Genomic DNA, 13959 nt, shown 5'->3' on the forward strand with positions numbered 1-13959 from the left:
TTCTTATTGGAATCTACAAATTTTTTTCCGCTTTTTTTTTGTTTTTGAGACGGAGTCTGGCTCTGTCGCCCAGGCTGGAGTGCAGTGGCCGGATCTCAGCTCACTGCAAGCTCCACCTCCCGGGTTTACGCCATTCTCCTGCCTCAGCCTTCCAGGTAGCTGGGACTACAGGCGCCCGCCACCTCGCCCGGCTATTTTTTTTTTTTTTTGTATTTTTTAGTAGAGATGGGGTTTCACCATGTTAGCCAGGATGGTCTCGATCTCCTGACCTCGTGATCTGCCCGTCTCGGCCTCCCAAAGTGCTGGGATTACAGGCTTGAGCCACCGCGCCCGGCCGCATTCTTTTTTTTTCCACATTCTTTTTCTGTAATCTGCTTGCCAACTAATCCTTCCTACCCAACTGAAATCCTTAAATGTTGACAGCTACTACTTACCATTTTTGTCTCTTTACTCAGAATTTCATCTTTTACTGTTACATGCTGAACATACTCATCTAGACCCTTCTACAGAAGTAGGTCTCTGGTCACAACCCAGTAGGGTACAACAGCCACACACTAAACAACTACCTTGAAAAGCAGGTCAGGAAGGATCATGTGCCAGTTGCCTGCAGTCCTAACCCAACGGACTTCTGAGACTCTCAACTATATTTCTCAATCTAAGTCAACATTCCTTCAGCAAGTGCATTGAACAAAAATAAAAAGCACATGGCCGGGCGCAGTGGCTCAAGCCTGTAATCCCAGCACTTTGGGAGGCCGAGACGGGTGAATCACGAGGTCAGGAGATCGAGACCATCCTGGCTAACGCGGTGAAACCCTGCCTCTACTAAAAAATACAAAAAACTAGCTGGGCGAGGTGGCGGGCGCCTGTAGTCCCAGCTACTCGGGAGGCTGAGCCAGGAGAATGGCGTAAACCTGGGAGGCGGAGCTTGCAGTGAGCTGAGATCTGGCCACTGCACTCCAGCCCGGGCGACAGAGCAAGACTCTGTCTCAAAAAAAATAAATAAATAAAAATAAAAAGCACAATTCTAAATACTCCTCCCAGAGGAAGGAACAAAATAAAGTCCTTGCTCTCTTAGATACCACATCATACTGTAGATGATTTTCAAAATTCCATCAGAAAGTAACCTTTTTCATGAAAATCAGTAAACAAGAGACAAAACAGTAAGTTTCAGGATAGTACTGGGCCCAAAGTATTTACTGTTATACAATGAGCTGTTTGTACAGAAGTCAATAATTAAAACCACCATCTATACCCAGAGCTTATCAAAGGCATTCTCAAAGACTGTACAGTTACGCTAAAGAAATGATACGATGTACAGACAGACCGTGCATGCTTTTGTCTGTTTTGTTTGTTTTTTTTGACAGAGTTTCACTCTTGTTGCCCAGGCTGGAGTGCAATGGCACGATCTTGGCTCCCTGCAACCTCTGCCTTCCAGGTTCAAGCAATTCTCCTGCCTCGGCCTCCTGAGTACCTGGGATTACAGGAATGAGCCACCACGCCCGGCTAATTCTGTATTGCTAGTAGAGACAGGGTTTCTCCATGTTCGTCAGGCTGGTCTCCAACTCCCAACCTCAGGTGATCCACCCGCCTAGGCCTCCCAAAGTGCTGGGATTACAGGTGTCAGCTACTGCACCCGGCTGCTTTTGGATTTTAAATTATATGCAATCAGTTTTTTTTAAATACCTAAAAGGCAGCACAGGCTGTTTGAGGTACGTAGGGGGTAGATCGCATGGGCAGGGCAGAGTTTACAGCTGAAATATAAAATCTCTACCCCAAAGTGTTAAATGACCCTGAACATTTCCTTGTTTAGAAACTTCAGAGTTGTCATCCTCCTTCAAAGTTCACTTGCTGAAAAGGAAGTAATTTTCCATTTGAATCATGCCAACACCAAATGGAAAATGTCTTTATGTGTGCGTAGTTACGCAATTTGGCACCTCACCTTATACCTCCCAACCTTTACTAAAAATCGACTTCCTGCACTCTTTTCTTGAAAATGATTACCCATGGTAGGCTTTCTGCTGGCCAGTAAGACTTCTTTAACAGAAGGTGACTGTATATACACATTTCACTCACAGCAGCAGCCCAAGGAGAGCCAACCTCCAAACAGGGCCTACTTGTACAGTCCCAACCCTATATATTCCTTAAAAGACAATCTGGAAATAGAGAACCGATGACTTTTAGGGCTAAAAATCATGACTGATATTCAGCTGAAACTGTGGTTTTGTGAGGGCATTCATCCCTTCCCAGTTCTGACACTGGCCTCACCTCCTACTTCCATTTCCATGTGGGATTACCTCCATTTCCTCCACTAATTACCTGCCTCTCTGTAGCTTACAATAAGGAAACAGAATTCAAGATTTCTACTTTTAAAAAAGGTTTCGACTGGACATGGTGACTCACACCTGTAATCCCGGCACTTCGGGAGGTCGAGGCAGGTGGATCACAAGGTCAGGAAATCAAGGCCACCCTGGCTAACATGGTGAAACCCTGCCTCTACTAAAAATACAAAAAATTAGCCGGACATGATGGCACACATCTGTAGTCCCAGCTACTTGGGAGGCTGATGCAGGAAAACTGCTTGAACCCGAGAGGCGGAGGTTGCAGTAAGCCGAGATCGCGTCGCTGCACTCCAGCCTGGGTGACAGAGGAAGACTCCGTCTCAAAAAAAAAAAAAAAACTTTCAGGAAAAAAAATATTAGTTTTTATCCAGCATATAAGACTTCAGACTGCTAATCTATAAAATGAGATACAAAAAAATCTAATTATTCAAATGATTGTTTCTATAGAGTTCTATTAGGACTTATTGAAAAAAGCAGTCTGAAAGCTATAAAGTCCTATGTAAGTAGAACACATGATTGTAATGATCTCTAACTGTCAATTTGTCACTTGTGCTACTAATCTTAATGGTTTACAATATTTAACATTCGGTTTTATGTTCTGTGATTAGAAAATGGGAAAATAAACCATAATTCTCAGCTATGCCATTTGAAATTTTACGTATCAAAACTACTGCATGGCTTGGCCCGGCACGGTGGCTCACTCCTGTAATCCCAGCACTTTGGGAGGCCAAGGCAGGTGGATCACTTGAAGTCAGGAGTTCGAGACCAGAGTGGCCTACATGGTGAAACACCATCTCTACTAAAAATACAAAAATTAGCCAGGCATGGTGGCAGGCACCTGTAATCCCAGCTACCCAGGAGGCTGAGGCAAGAGAATCACTTGAATCCAGGAGGTGGAGGTTGCAGTGATCCAGATCGCACCACTGCACTCCAACCTGGGTGACAGAGCAAACTATCAGGGGGCAGGGGGAACTGCTGCACGACTTTTATCCCATTTCAGCACCAAAGTATAGAAAAACCTGGCAACAGAAATTTATTACTTCCACTCGCATTAAAACTAGTCAAATAACAGTATCATATTGGGCGTGGAAAACAGACTGGTACAAGTCCAGTCCCAGTTCCATAACTTACTCTCCATAAGATAAAACATTTATCCAAATAGTTCTGGTCCCCAGTCTCCTTCAGTATAAAAGAGAGCACTCATGATTTGCTCTGCCCAACCACAGGGCCATTGTGATCAGTTCTTAATATCATATTTAGAATGTGCTTGCCACAAACACAGGGAATTAATATTTCACTATGCTTAAAGGATGAAAATACAGAATTGCTTTTATATTTATGTACTATATATTAATAGTAACATTTTACAACTGAAACTCTAAAATACAAATACCCTGGACTATGTTACAGGTGAAAAATTGGAACAGGGAACGTTAGTACTGTAATATCCACAAGTGCAAGATAAGTTCAAAGTGATGACTCACTTGTTTTTTGACCGTGCTGATTGATAGCAAATGGGCAACACAATTTACAGACTTTACCAAAGATAAAAGTATCTGCTTTAATTTTTTGAAAATACAGTTCAAATGGAGTATCAGCAGCTCACTAGACTTAAACTTTCAAGAAAAACAAGAGGTGACAAAGCTGGAGTCTGAGAATAAACAATCTCCAATGTTTGGTACAAATTTATTCTTCCTAAGGAAGAGGGAAAGTTATCAGCCTCCTGAGCCTAGAATTTAACTCCCAACAGACAGCACCAGCAGATCCAAGCAACACCTCCACCAAGGCTAAGCTGCAGAAACTAAATGAAACACCTATCTATGAATCAGAAGATTTAGAACTAGAGACAAAGGATGGTTATTAGCACCAACTGATCATCTTCTATATACCTGGCACCTGTATCAGAATAACCCCAGGAGACAAGGTACTACCCCCCCCCCCACCCCCACCCCCCGCCCACCGTCTTGATGAGCCAACTAAGAAGCAATGGTAATGAAACTTCACCCAAGGTCACATGGCTAATAGGAAAATCTCAGACATGAACCCAATTTTCCCTGTTAAGTCTGTGCACTCTCTATGACATTATTGCACCAAACGTTCTTGATACTCATAACACTTTTCCAATGCTATAATAAAGTATGTCCCCAGGGTATCATAATGGATGTCATGGTGGGCAAAATCTAGCTAAATGGTAAAATACCTCTATTTGTTTTAATATTCCAAATTCAATAAAAACAGGAAGAAGGAGAGAAGAAAAGCAGTCCCTAGCACTGAAGGATGGAGGGCTACTCATTGAAGATCAAAACAACTGACACTATATAAGGAGAAAATCCTTTTGATTTGATTATATATCTACAAGGTTATACATTTTTAAATGTTCAGCTTAATAAGCTATAACCAGTACTTTCCAACAAAATAGTATTATCTGCAATATAAAATGGTTTAGGTTTCCTCACAGAAACAGAAATGCAGGATTTTTCTTACCTCCTTTTTCATTGACTGACCCTACTCTTTCAAATTCAAACTAAGAGTAAGTAAACCCCTTTGCACAGGTGCCATTAAAAACACTATAAAGCAACATCACAAGGCTGGGCACAGAGGCTTATGCCTGTAATCCCAGCACTTTCGGAGGCTGAGGTGGGCAGATCGCTTGAGGCCAGGAGATCGCCACCAGCCTGGCCAACATGGGGAAACCCTGTCTCTACCAAAAACACAAAAATCATCCGGACATAGTGGCACACACCTGTAGTCCCAAATACTCAAAAGGCTGTGGCATGAGAATCGCTTAAACCCGGGAGGCGGAGGTTGCAGTGAGCCGAGATTGCACCACTGCCCTTCAGCCTGTGACAGAGCAAGACTCTGTCTCCGAAAAAAAAAAAAAAAAAAATCAGAAAGCAAAACAATTTTTTAACATTAAACAGAAAATATTATCCTTCTCAATCCTTTTGGTGAAAAGGAAAAGGGTAAGCATGATTAAGGATAAGGATATTTTATATAACCAAGAATGTTAACACAGCCTATGTGACCAAACTTTGGTCAAGACAGCAGGTGGAATTTTCAAGGCAGGGCCCAATGTTAACAACCTAGGAGAATATTTCAAGCAACACGAATACTTACTAACATTTCCAAAACTGCACTTTTCCCAATGATTGGGGTTTCTCTGACTCCTCCAAGAAAAGAGGCCAAATTCTTTTTTTTGTCTTCTACCTCACAGTGTTTGGCCCATAGAAAGCGTTCAAAAATGGCTGAGGCTGATGAAAACCAAACACACACCGGGCACAGAGGCTCACGTCTGTAGTCCCAGCACTTCGGGAGGCCAAGGAGGGTGGATTACCTGAGGTCAGGAGTTCGAGACCAGCCTGACCAACATGGTGAAACCTTGTCTCTACTAAAAATACAAAATTAGACAGGCATGGTGGCGCATTCCTGTATCCCCAGCTACTCAGGAGGCTGAGGCAAGAGAATCGCTTGACCTGGAAAGCAGAGACTGCAGTGAGCCAAGATCGTGCCACTGCACTCCAGCCTGGGCAAGAAGACCAAACGTCCGTCTCAAAAAAAAAAGATAAAAGAAAAAAGAAAATCAAATATAATATTCTAACAGCAAGCATTTTTGCTCATGCTTTTTATTTATCATTTGACATGAAAATATAAGCCTAACCACACACTATGTATAAATGACTTGGTTCTGTATGTGGGGCCTAGACTGGGGATCTAATAAAACAAGTGAATTTTTCTTGGTAGATAGGTCCTGGCATAGCTCAGCCCTTCCATTTCTCGTTCTCCAATATCGCTCCACCCTATCCTGACCACCGGCAAGAAGGACTTCTGCAATCCTCAATTCAGTTAAAGCCTATTGGGTTAGGGTCACAGTAATAAACAAATATGGTTCAATTCTGTAATTTGACTATCAATGAAATAATGACAGTGTAGCAGTTTACTGTATAACAAGAAATAAGATTTTAATAGTGCAAGGTGATTTAATCAGAATTCTGGGAAATATGACTCAACCACCTTGACACAGGGGTCAGGGGAAGGGGGGTAGGTCTATGTTTCAATGTCATCTCAGAAACTGCTCATATCTGTGTGCTGGGTTCTATTTTTGTTCCATAAAGCTAGCCAAGTAAACTATGTTTTAAGAGGACATGCAGTTTCAACTTATCATTCACTGCTAACAATCATTCAAAAATCTACAAAATGAACACAAAGGAAAATAAATCTCTAATTTGTCACTGAACACTGCTGAACACTTCATATGAACTGCTTATCTGAAATAAGGTGAAGAAATATTGATTCTTTTCATCCAGATTGGTAGAATGTAAATAATGCTTCAGTTAAGTATTACCACGTTTCCCATGTACAAAAAGCACAGAAGATAAGCTAACTATCCAACAGTCAAGACTTAATGAACACTGTCACAAACATTATTTACACGAGAATGCATGTTATGCCTCTTCCTCCTACTCTTCTGGTAAGTATGAGTCTTTCTCAAGATTCCCTTCTCAATGTCATTTTAGGACACAAAATCTCCTTCAATGTTTTAGTTAACAGAAGATCAGAATAATTATATTTGATTAGTCCTCAAATGTAAATACTAATTTTCTTCTGCATGAAGCTTAAGACACAATTTACTTATAAGGCACACATTTCTGCATTTAAAAGAATAAGGTCATTTAATGGTTTAAAAACCTCTTCCAATACATCTTACCTGAAAGACTGATCTGTTCCTAGTCTGTTCTTCCCTTTAGCTGTGTTCACACTGTGTCCTACCAATAAAGCTTCTAGGTTAGAATCAGGCTAAAATGTGTGGTTTTTCTTACTTTTATTCATGTAACTAATATGTATACAAGAATATTCTTTTTTCTTTTTAGACAGAGTCTCACTCTGTCACCCAGGCTGGAGGGCAATGGTGTGATCTCAGCTCATTGCAACCTCCACCTCCCTGGCTCAAGTGATTCTCTTGCCTCAGTCTCCCATGTAGCTGGGATATAGGCGTGCCCGCCACTACACCAGCTACTTTTGTATTTTTAATAGAGATGGGGTTTCACCATGTTAGCCAAGCTGGTCTCAAATTCCTGACCTCAGGGGATCCACCTGTCTTGGCCTCCCAAATTGCTGGGATTAGAAGTGTAAGCCACTGAGCCAGGCCCAAGAACATTTTTTTTTTTTTTTTTTTGAGAGGGTCTCACTCTGTTGGCCAGGCTGGAGGGCAGTGGTGTGATCTCGGCTCGCTGCAACCTCCAGGAGAATTGGGTTCAAGCAATTCTCCTGCCTTGGCCTCCCCAGTGGCTGGGATTACAGGCACCTGTGACCACACCCAGCTAATTTTTCGTATTTGTAGTAGAGATGGGGTTTCACCATGTTGGCTAGGGTAGTCTAGAATTCCTGACCTCAAGTGATCCACTCAGCTTGGCCTCCCAAAGTGCTGGGATTACAGGCATGAGCCACCATGCCCAGCCCCAAGAACATACTTAATTTAGATATGGGTCTGCTAGCAAGGCTTAAATGTAGCTCATTTTAAAATAAATACATTTTTATTACTCTTCAGTATGGAGCTTAAAGTCTAAGGAAAACCTACGAGCTTGTCAAGCCTCCCTTTCCACTCCACACAACCTCACTGAAATCTGAAATCAGTGCAATTTCAGGGCAAACTCCACTCCCAGGAGGTGCGGCCTCCTTGCAACCCTTTGCCCTTCCCAGCTAGTCTGAGAAACTCAGGACCTGCACTTCATCACCTTTCACTGCTCAAAAAGATTCTCATCAATGCCACTCCAAAAGTAAACATGTTTCCTCATGAGAAACCTGAAGTGACCTTAAGATTATCTTTACTTAATTTTACAATTTCAAAACTAAAGTTTCTAGGTTAGAATGAAAATATGTAACTAGTGTGCAGGCAAGAACATTCTTAATTTAGACAGGGGCCTGCTAGCAAGATTTAAATGCAGTTTACCTTTGAATAAATACATTTTTATTACTTTACAATATACAGCTTAAAGTCTAAGCTTTAATGAACAAAGTTATTTTGTAATCAAGATTTATATGCAAATACGTACTTCTGAAGTAGCTGAAAGCTATTTACTTAAGTGAAGCACTTCCAAGTTCGACCTTGTTTACACTCAAAATTTGTTCAGAAAACCCACCCTTTCTTCCTTGATTGTGCAACATTTATGTATCAGGGCAATCACAAGTTGCCAATCTGCTTATAGCGTATGAAAATGAAGTTTTATCCTGTGTATCCACATGGCAAAGAGCCCCCAAATTTGTCATCTCCAAAATGGCAGTCTTTTTTACCATCTAAGCCAAGTGAACATGAAAAAGTCATGCACTAATGTCATGATGGAAAACTGCCCCATATCCAAGAGTAATTTCAAAGATTACTGAGGGATTTTTCTCTAAGAAAATAAATAAATAACCATCATCAGGGCAATCATCTACAGAAAATTGGTTTAGAAATAAATTTTAAGGCCGGACTTTTAGGCCAGACACAGTGGCTCACACTTGTAATCCCAGCACTTTGGGACGCTGAGATAGGCAATCACCTGAGGTCAGGAGTTCGAGACCAGCTTGGCCAACATGGTGAAACCCTGTCTCTACTAAAAATACAAAAATTAGCCAGGCAAGGTGGCGCACACATGTAATCCCAGCTACTCAGGAGGCTGAGGCAGGAGAATCACTTGAACCTGGGAGGTGGGGGTTGCAGTGAGCCGAGATCGCACCACTGCACCTCCAACCTGGGTGACAGAGTGAGACTCCATCTCAATAAAAAAAAAAAGAAAGAAAGAAAGAAAGAAAGAAATGTTTGGGTTGGGGGCGGTGGCTCATGCCTATAATCCTAGCACTATGGGAGGCTGAAGTGGCAGGATTTGCTCAAGCCCAGATTTCAAATCCAGCCTGGGCAACACGACGAAACTTTGTCTCTACAAAAAAATACAAAAATTAGCCAGGCATGATGGCACATACCTGTAGTCCCAGATGCTCAGGAGGCAGAGGTGGGAGGATCACTTGAGCCTGGGACGTGAAGGCTGCAGTAAGCTATGATCATATTATATTCCAGTCTGGGTGACAGAGCAATATTCTGTCTCAAAAAATAAAATAAAATAAATAAAATAAAATAAAATAATAAAATAAGAAGACATTACAAGTCAAACTCAACTCCTGGTTATACTGGACCATCCTAAACCAGGTACAGAGACTTCCTGGTCAGAGGAGGCTTTTTGGGGCCAGATTTCAAGCTAGCTAAGTTCATACCATCCCATCTAGGCCTTCATTTCCTGCAGGGTGGGATCACTCATCCTCCTCAAGAGGCCACAGTCACCACTGTACCCACTGCTAAGTGGTCGCCTTCCTCCGGGGCCTGCCTTCCTCCAGAGAAAGACTGAGGTCATTTTTAAGTGCCCCTAAGCACAAAGACCCTGAACTCCAATTTCATCCTTATGGCTCACATACGGTCCTATTGCTTACTCTTATGCTGGAAGCTTGGGAAATAAAAGGGACTCAGGCTCTGATAGAGAACACACTTCTTTCAGTGAGGCCTTTCAGGGTGTATTTAAGCTTTCACAACACAGACAAAGAACTCAACTTTGAGAAATCAGGAGGATGTGTTTCCCCCCCCTCAAATAAATAGTTTGCTGAGTAGCAGTGTTGGAAATTAATCCAGGAAATTTTTAAACTACATATACAGTACATTTGTCTGGACATCAAGACAAGACTCATTATCAACAAGTCCGTATGAAACCACAATAATGACTATAAAAAGAAGAATCTAGCAAAATACTACAAATAGATTACTGAAAATAAATGGAGTGTGAGCCTACTTTGTATAATCACAGAATAACAGATCTGAAAACATTCAATCTTTGGGATTTAAAACTTTCTGCTCTGATTTCAAAGGATGCTGTTCCTAATAGTATATACCAAGTCCAATGGTTTCTCATCAACAAATGCAATTAGTTTTGCAACAGTCTCTACTCCAGGATATGGAAGTTCTTGTAATGAATTTGAAAAGATTCTAATTCAGAATTTGGGGGATTTGTTTTCTATTTTCTTTTATTCTTTTTTTTTTTTGAGACAGAGTTTTGACCTGTCACCCAGGCTGGAGTGCACTGGAGTGATCTCGGCTCACTGCAGCCTCCGCCTCCCAGGTTCAAGCGATTCTCCTGCCTCAGCCTCCCAAGTAGCTGAGATTACAGGTGCACACCACCACACCCAGCTAAATTTTTGTATCTTTAGTAGAGACGGGGTTTCACCATGTTGCCCAGGCTGGTCTCGAACCCCTGACCTTGTGATCCACCCGCCTCGGCCTCCCAAAGTGCTGGGATTAGAGGTGTGAGCCACTGCACCCGGCTGGAAAATTTTTTTAAAATCTTCTACCAGTCACATATAGTTCTGAAGCTAAGATTTAGAAGTGTTAAAAACTATGTTTTGAGATACTCAACACATTTATCAACATTAAAGAAACTTGTGTTTGTCAAAAACACTGTAAATATATAGAGCAAAGATAAAAAGGGAAAAGTATCTGCAATATGAATGGCAAAGATTTACTATCAATCCATAAAAGGTTCCTATGAATTAATGGAAAAAACTAATATCCCAGGAGAAAAATCTGGCATTATGTTAAATTTCAAAATGGAAAACAACTAGATTTCTTTGGTGTTCAAATCATCTGTAATCAAAGTTGAAATATAGAGAAAGCACTGTTCACCTACAAAACTGGGAAGAATTTTTTTTTTCCTTTTAAGGATGATTCTCCATGACGACAAGAATATGGTAACACCAGTATTCTTAGAGTGCTGGTGGGAACATAATTTGGTTAAACATTTTTTGGAAAGCAAATGATCAATATGTATGAGGAGATCTTCCAACTAACAACTGTATTTCAAGGGCTAGATCTAAGGATATTAACCTTGCACATATAAAGTTTTGAAAGGTATTTGTTGCAAAAGTATATTAGTAATAGTAAGTGGAAATAAATGAAAAACAGTTTGATACATCTATGTAATGTAATATTAAGTAACCACGAAGATTTTTGAAGATTTAATGACATGGAAAATTTTTCATGATATATTAAGCAGCAAAAAACCTAGCATGCAATAGTATATTTAGGTAAACTATATAACTGTAAAAAAATATTTTCTATAGATTAACAAGTATTTTCTGAAATATTAACTGTGATTCTCTTTGATGAAATTGCTTAACTCACTTTTCTCAATCTACCTATTTTTTTTTTTTTTTTTTTTTTTTTTGAGACGGAGTCTCGCTCTGTCACCCAGGCTGGAGTACAGTGGCCGGATCTCAGCTCACTGCAAGCTCCGCCTCCTGGGTTTATGCCATTCTCCTGCCTCAACCTCCCGAGTAGCTGGGACTACAGGCGCCCGCCACCTCGCCCGGCTAGTTTTTTGTATTTTTTAGTAGAGACGGGGTTTCACCGTGTTAGCCAGGATGGTCTCGATCTCCTGACCTCGTGATCCGCCCGTCTTGGCCTCCCAAAGTGCTGGGATTACAGGCTTGAGCCACCGCGCCCGGCCAATCTACCTATTTTTATACAGCAAGCATGGATTACTTTTGAAATCAAAACAAACAAGGTTAACAGACCAGCGCTATTAAGTAACAGGCTTTTTAAATGCTTGAGTCTAATAACTACAGGTTAGTTTCCAAAAATTATAAGGTATTTATCTAGAATTTTATTACCCTATTATACTCCAAAATGTAACCTTGACTTATTGACATATAATTAAAAGGCTTTGTTCCAAGCATGATTTTCTACCAAGCAGATCTACCAAAAACTATTTTCTCTTCATAAACCTGATAAAGAATAGGTGAAAAAAGTTGGTGCAAGCTACATAAATAACTACATATTATTTTAAACTAAATTCCACTTCTAAGGATTTTAGTTTTGGTTTTAAGGACAAGCATGTAGTTCTAATGTTTTCTTTGTATAGCTTTCCTAATGAAATATACTGCCTAAGGAAAAAAAAATCTGTAACAGCACTTTCTACACTGTAAAGCACTGTACTAACAGGATATCACCATTTTAATTTAAATTGTCCATTTCCTGCCCTAATCATCTCTGAAAAAGAAACTTGTCTACAGAATTGCAATTCTGTTTATTAAATTCCTTTTAAAGTTATCCATGCACTGTTATCTTCTATACAGCCTCCTTAAAGAGGTCACTGGTTCCCAGGAAGTAATGACTCTCTTTTTTAATCCCCTCCCTCCTGCATTGCCTCCCTTCCTTCTGAAATCCAATCCCTAACACCCCCACTCCCACCCTCCAGCCCCAGCGCTGTGATTTAGTGATGATTGACTTCTAATCACCTGCACCTGGTAAAACTTGAAAGCTTTCACCCACCGTTTTGCCTAAGACTTTGGTTTCATTGAAACAAACAAAACACACTGGATTTCCTTTCTTAGAACACTATTTCCAATAAACAGTCTTTAACAGAGTATGTGTAACTACGCAGGCTAAATGAAGAATTAACCTCTTCCTTCCTAGGCCCAAATTACTCCAAGTCAAAATCAACAAACAACTTGGTAGAAAGGAGTACGTCTTCAAAAAAGAAAAAGGTTCGTCAGTAAACACCTAAGTCTACTAAGTGCTATAGAGTAATCAATAAGGTCACCTTAATTAAGAGTGGATTTTTCTAGAGCGTGAAAAGTGCAAACGAGCTGCAGAAAGTAGCGAGGCGCGGCGAGGGGTCTTGGGACCTGCAGCAACCCCATTCAACCCGCTTTCTCGGCCCCGCTTGCTTCCGCTGAGAAGGGACCCAGTGAGAAGGCTGGGACCGCCGGGCCCGGGTGGGCGGCGTAAGGAGTGCACCGTCAAGCTCCTCGGTCACTTTCAAGGTGACAGCAACGAGATCCGCATCCGTCCCTTCCGCAGGCTCCGCGCTGGCCCACGTGAGACCCGCCTCCGCTCCGCCGGCACTGCCACCCCCTTCCCTCCCCGCCCCAGCTTCAGCCCCCAAGCTCCCGGAACGCCCCCTCCCCTCCCCGGGGACCGGTCCCGTCACCCTGAGCGGCGCGCTCGCCTGTCCCCTCTCCACCCCGGCCGCGGGGCAGCGGGAACAGTCCCCAGCCCGCACTTACCCGCAGCTCCTTCAAGCGCTCCGGGAGCAGAGACGCAGCGGCGGGGAGCGCGGGCGCCCTTTGGACCGCTGGCGGGGTCGCCGCGGACCCGCCCCGGAGGTTTCGGGGGCGGCGTCTGCACCTGGGGGCGCGCGGCGCGGCACCACCCCAGCCCTGCGACGGCTATCAGGAGGGACCCGGAGCCCCGGCCTCCCCGCCTCCCCGCCTCCGGGGCCGCCAGGGGGTGGAACAGGGCGGGGAGTTCGGGAAACTTGTAAATAGCCGAACTCCGGCCTCCCGCCCCAACCCGCGGCGGCTCCCTCCGAAGGCTCCCCTCCAGCGGCTCGCGGCGGGAGACCAAGGCCAGCCGCCGCCCCAGGGAGCGGCCGTCCCGGGAACCTGAATGACGTGCGAGACCGTACCTTGGGGCGCTGGACTCCGCCTGGCCGCTCCCGCCCTCAGCGCGCGCTCCCGGGTCCCAATCCCGACGCTCCGCGCGCTCCCGGGCTAAGTGCGGACGCGCCCCTCGCCCCGCGGCGCCAGGCCGGGACAGCGCTGC

At 43.0% G+C, this 13959-nt stretch overlaps 1 protein-coding gene across 6 annotated transcripts in view; it reads right to left on the bottom strand.

Moving 5' to 3' along the window:
• MTUS1 (microtubule associated scaffold protein 1) overlaps positions 1 to 13857 on the bottom strand; it is a 170301-nt gene extending 156444 nt beyond the window's left edge. For 3 of the 6 annotated variants that reach the window (XM_010374481.2, XM_010374478.2, XM_010374480.2), the window contains exon 1: positions 13422 to 13585. The gene's annotated coding sequence lies outside the window, so the exon portion shown is untranslated. Of the gene's footprint in view, positions 1 to 12955; positions 13363 to 13421; positions 13586 to 13822 lie in introns of those variants that run through there. The other 3 variants (XM_010374479.2, XM_030937665.1, XM_030937666.1) reach the window with 3 other exon arrangements.
• Between the last annotated feature and the right edge of the window lie 102 nt (positions 13858 to 13959).

This window comes from Rhinopithecus roxellana, chromosome 9, assembly GCF_007565055.1.
Source record: "Rhinopithecus roxellana isolate Shanxi Qingling chromosome 9, ASM756505v1, whole genome shotgun sequence".
In the NCBI taxonomy this organism is placed as follows: domain Eukaryota; kingdom Metazoa; phylum Chordata; class Mammalia; order Primates; family Cercopithecidae; genus Rhinopithecus; species Rhinopithecus roxellana.